The following is a 4706-nucleotide window of genomic DNA, read 5'->3' as shown; positions in this document are numbered from 1 at the left end:
TAAACAAACGCAAGCAAGTGAGTGTCCGTGCATAAACACAGTCTTATTGTAAGAAGACCCAAGAGTAAACCACGAGATATGAGATAACAACACACACGTCATAGGCATAACACATGTTCATATTTAATTAAATCGAAAGAAGTAAAACAAGAATGAAATGTGTAGAAATCAAAATCATGATGCGATGATGTGAATGGATGTCATATAACGCAAGAACATGCAAAGAAAATGGAATAGAATTCAAATTCTATTTAAACAACAATGACGTTGGATCGTTGTATACTATCATGAATGGAATGAAATGCTAACGTGAAGCGTATCATTGGAAAATGGAACGAAATGGGAATGAACTCATGCATGCAACCAAATGAAGTCATAAAGTGAGGTTTAATTTGTATGGCAAAGAAAACGGCATCAAAAGAGATATTAAGTAAACCTCACAATCAACAAATGAAATATTCAAGAAATTAAGAAATGTAAGGGAAAAACTAAATAAAGTCCAATATTTCTAAAAACTATTAAACTAAATCAAACTTTTTAATATTCCTAAAATATACATAACTAAACTAATCAAAAAGGAAAACCTAATTAACCTAATAATTACAAATCTAATTATTAATCTAATAACCTAATAGCAAAAAGAAAAGAACTCCATGGGCCTCCCTCGGGTAGGGGTGTAAGCCCGCCGTAAGGGGTAAGAGGATGCCCAAACCGTAGTTGGGCCTATGAAGCCAAGGAGATACGGAATCGAAAACAAAAACTCACCAGACCGATGCGATTTGCGAACAGGTACGACTTCCGCTTCTCACCGATTCAGATGTCCTTACCTTCTTATCCCTTCGTGTGATTCATTATGAACTGGTGGTTGTTAATCGATTCTGATGGCGATTCACCTCTGTTGCAGAAACAGTGATGAAGGCGCTGCTGCAGAAGAATGAAGAAGCAGTTGAAGAAGACTCGTGATGACAATGAAGGTGAAGCAGAGAGAGCCTTCTCAATTGCAGACCGATGAGGAAGGATGAAGGTGAAGCAGAGAAGAAGATTGAAGGTTCTGTTTGGAGCGTGGAGATGAAAAAGAATGATCGAAAAGTGAATAGAAAGTGAAGAGGAAATGAGATTCGAGCTTTTTTGCATCGTAAGGTGAGTGAAGATCTACTTATATAACCTCTCTTCTCAATTTTGTTATGATATGCAAGTTAAATTACCTTGAAATGTGGAATTTAGTTAGAAATGAAGATGAATTTCAGTTGGAAGTTATCAGGTTCTGTTATATTAACTGAGTTAAGTTAGTTACTGTTAGAAAATTCTGTTAGAGGTTACCAATTCTGTTAGAATTTGTCCTGAATTCATTTGCGTTTGCCCTGCACTCTATACTTCCAGTAAGAATTAATTAGTTAGTGTTGAGTGAATTAGTTAAATGGAAAATCAAATGACATGAAGATTTCCAATGAACTGTCTTATGAGACCCCAAGTTCTACTGTTAACTCCTTGCTTAGTTGTGTTAAATTACTAAAATGAATATTCGGGCAGCCATGTTAGTTGTTGGGATGATTTTATGTGTGATTTTCTGTTAGTGAAATCAATTTGTTTTACACCATTACTCACACTGCCAATTCTGCCATTGTTATGTCAGTAATGACTTGAAGTTGATTGACTAAACAGGTTTTTCTCTGAGATTTTGCCGGGTGTTTACATAGTAATTGGGTTAAGCTGAAAGTCGATATAGAAAACAACACCAGTTGCATTATGGTTCCTGGCTGTTTCAGCCGCTCGTTTGATTGCGGAAATGCCAAGCACAAATCGTTTGATTGCATCTTGACACTCACCAACCTACATATCATCAACGACTATTATGTCATCAGTTTGTAGAGTTTGTTTCCATTCGCATCATGTGTAAGTCCAACTCCAAGTATGGTAAGGATGCAATGTATATTGTTAGTATGAATGTGAGTTTTGATCTCTCGTTATTGTATGGCCATGTTAGCTATTGCGTGCTGAAAATTATTGCTTGGCTTTGTAGGATGGTAGATTTGGCGTTTGTGAATTCGGTTACCAATTGTGGAGTTTGTTTGTGTTGTTAATTGGAGCATATTAATCAATGGTCCTGTTAATGAGAATTCTATTAATGACTATGCACTACTATTATTCTGTTAGGTTAATTTCTTCGAAATTCCTGTTAACTGAAAAAAAGCATTACTGTTTGTAGATATCTATTATGCTCTTAAAGAGTTAGTTATCACCTATGTTAACCTTAAAGTTAGTTATGGTTAGTTTTAGATTCAGTTAAGATGAAGTTTTGTTAAAATGAAAAATGGTGACATTTTGCCCTGTTGGTTGTTAGGATAATTCGAGTTAGAATGTTAGTTAATTAGATCGTGATTTAATTAAATGAAATTTTGTCACATTGAAATTTATGTTATGGGCACTTATTGACATACTCTTTGCTGTTGTTGCATTGTTGATGGATCGTGAATGCTGCAATTGGGTTGTCTGGTTTCCACTTGCAGCAATTGGCGCATGATGTGGTCGATTTGGACGGTTATGAGTTGCAGTTCAAACTAAAACTTCTTTTGTTGCTGCTGCTTGTTTATGCCTTGTGGTGTCAATTTGCAGGTTTCAAAGTGAATGTATCATGCAAGTGGACGAGTGATCGAAACCAAGTGTTAAGCAAGAGCTTCGAAAATGATCGTGTTGCTGTCAACATGGCCTATATGGAATCGATTTACGAAGTTATTATTACTGGATTAGCTTTGCAGGTCAGAAATGAGTGAAGGTGAGATATGGGTTAGTTAGCGAGAGTTAATTGGAATCGGATTTTGGTTTGAGGATTTGTTTGATCAAATTGTAGAAATTATAATTGATATTAGTATAGGACATTTGTATTATAAATGAGATTAAATATGTATGGATTATGAAATGAAAGTTACAATGAACATTGGATATCAAAAGTTGAATTGGATTGTTAACTTAAACCCAAATGTGATATTGTTCAATATGGGAAGAAAAAATTAAGTGTGAATCATGGTCAAGGTAAATGCATTGCATTTTGAATGTGTGTATTGAATGTTTATGGAAGGTTTATGAATGAATTTGTTGAATCCATTTTAATGTATATTCATGGAATGTGGAAGATATTTAAATGGATATTGGACATTGGATTGTAAAAAGAGCATTGGATTATAAAAATGGACATTGGATTATAAGAATGGTTATGGATCATAACATGGACATTAGATTTCTAAATGGATATTGAAATTGTTATTGAAATGGATATGGATTATTAAAAGGGTAACTGGTTATTTAAAATAATTTTAAAACTAATCTAAAAATTGATTTAAAATCAAAAGCCAATAAAAATCAATTAAAATCAAATTAATTTGTAATTAGGATTAATTTAATATTAAATCACTTTGAAAAATCTATAATTCATTAATTTAGCATTAGTTTGATATCAATCTAAAATTCATTTGAAAATTAAAATCCATTAATTTGAAGTTTGAATCTTTTTTAAATTAAAACCAAATTTAAAATAAATTTAAAATCAAATTGAAATGCCACAATCAATTTGAAATTAAAAATTAATTAAAATCAACTTGAAAATAAAAAGTCAACTAAAATGAAATTGAAAATCCAATTAAAATTAATTTAAAATTAGAATCAATTTTGAGATTAAAATCAAAGCACCAAGATGGATATAACGATGAAGTGAGTCGAACGGACATAGATGGTGATCGATGTTACCAAAGTCAAGACAATATGGACTTAGGAATGGATGATTGACTTTTGTTAAATGGTTGACCAAAAAGTCAAAAATTGACCAAACTCAACTGCAAGCTAGAAACTAGTGATTCCTTGTATATAATAGGTTAGTAACCAATGCGCTAAAGACTCGAGTTAAAGACCCAGGATTACTGATTTTAACCCTGAACTAAATGACATCCCAAGCAAGAAGACATGTAAGTCAAGAGTCATTCCCTAATGAATTAGGGTTTCACACATACTGAATAAATACCCAAAATCAAGAACTAGGGTTTTGAATCCATATAATGAGCACTTCTTAATCACCAAATTTGAATCTATAGATTGACCAATGCCAGTATGGATGTATATGAATGAAGCATGAATATGTGCAGATGAATCTCAAGTCATAGGTCAGATGAAAAGTGAAAAGGGGGGGGGGGGGGGGGGGGGGGATTTTGGGGTACGACACCTAGCAGGGCATAAATTTTCTATAAGAGATGCATCTGCATTAGGGACATATGTCCTACCTTGGAATTTCGTCTGACTTTTTCCCTTTTTGGAGAAATGTTCTTTGGGTTTATCCTGTCGGACATACTTTTTATCTTGGTAAGGGTTTATCCTTTCCAGCTCTTTAGTAGCTTCTTTGTAAAACACAAAATTGCACCTAGGGCATAACATCTCTTCTGAATCTTTCAACTTGCAAAAATTCAAAAAGTCTACCAATTCGTCTTCAGCTTTGGGATAGACCTTTGCTGCTTGATCTTCATAGTTTGCTTTATTATCTTCAGTGCCAACTTCATCGATATTGTCGACCACCATGATGTCTACTGGCTCGACAAAGAGAGCCTCAAATTTTGTTTTAATGTCCTCTTCAGGTCATGGTTTCTTCTTGTCAGTAAACTTGAGTCTTCCATCCTTGAGAGCATTCTGCACTAGATCCCTGAAAAGTACACATTGAGAAGTTT

General features: G+C 33.9%; 1 long non-coding RNA gene across 1 annotated transcript; it reads left to right on the top strand.

The window, feature by feature from the left end:
- Positions 1 to 783: 783 nt before the first annotated feature.
- Positions 784 to 2954, top strand: LOC127125487 (uncharacterized). The gene is made up of 2 exons (XR_007804665.1): positions 784 to 1140; positions 1663 to 2954. It is a non-coding gene; the product is annotated as an uncharacterized LOC127125487 (long non-coding RNA).
- The last annotated feature ends 1752 nt before the right edge of the window (positions 2955 to 4706 follow it).

Source organism: Lathyrus oleraceus, chromosome 3 (genome assembly GCF_024323335.1).
Source record: "Lathyrus oleraceus cultivar Zhongwan6 chromosome 3, CAAS_Psat_ZW6_1.0, whole genome shotgun sequence".
Taxonomy (NCBI): Eukaryota; Viridiplantae; Streptophyta; class Magnoliopsida; order Fabales; family Fabaceae; genus Lathyrus; species Lathyrus oleraceus.
Note: the sequence above shows the minus strand (reverse complement) of the source record. Positions and strands in the feature narration are given on the sequence as shown.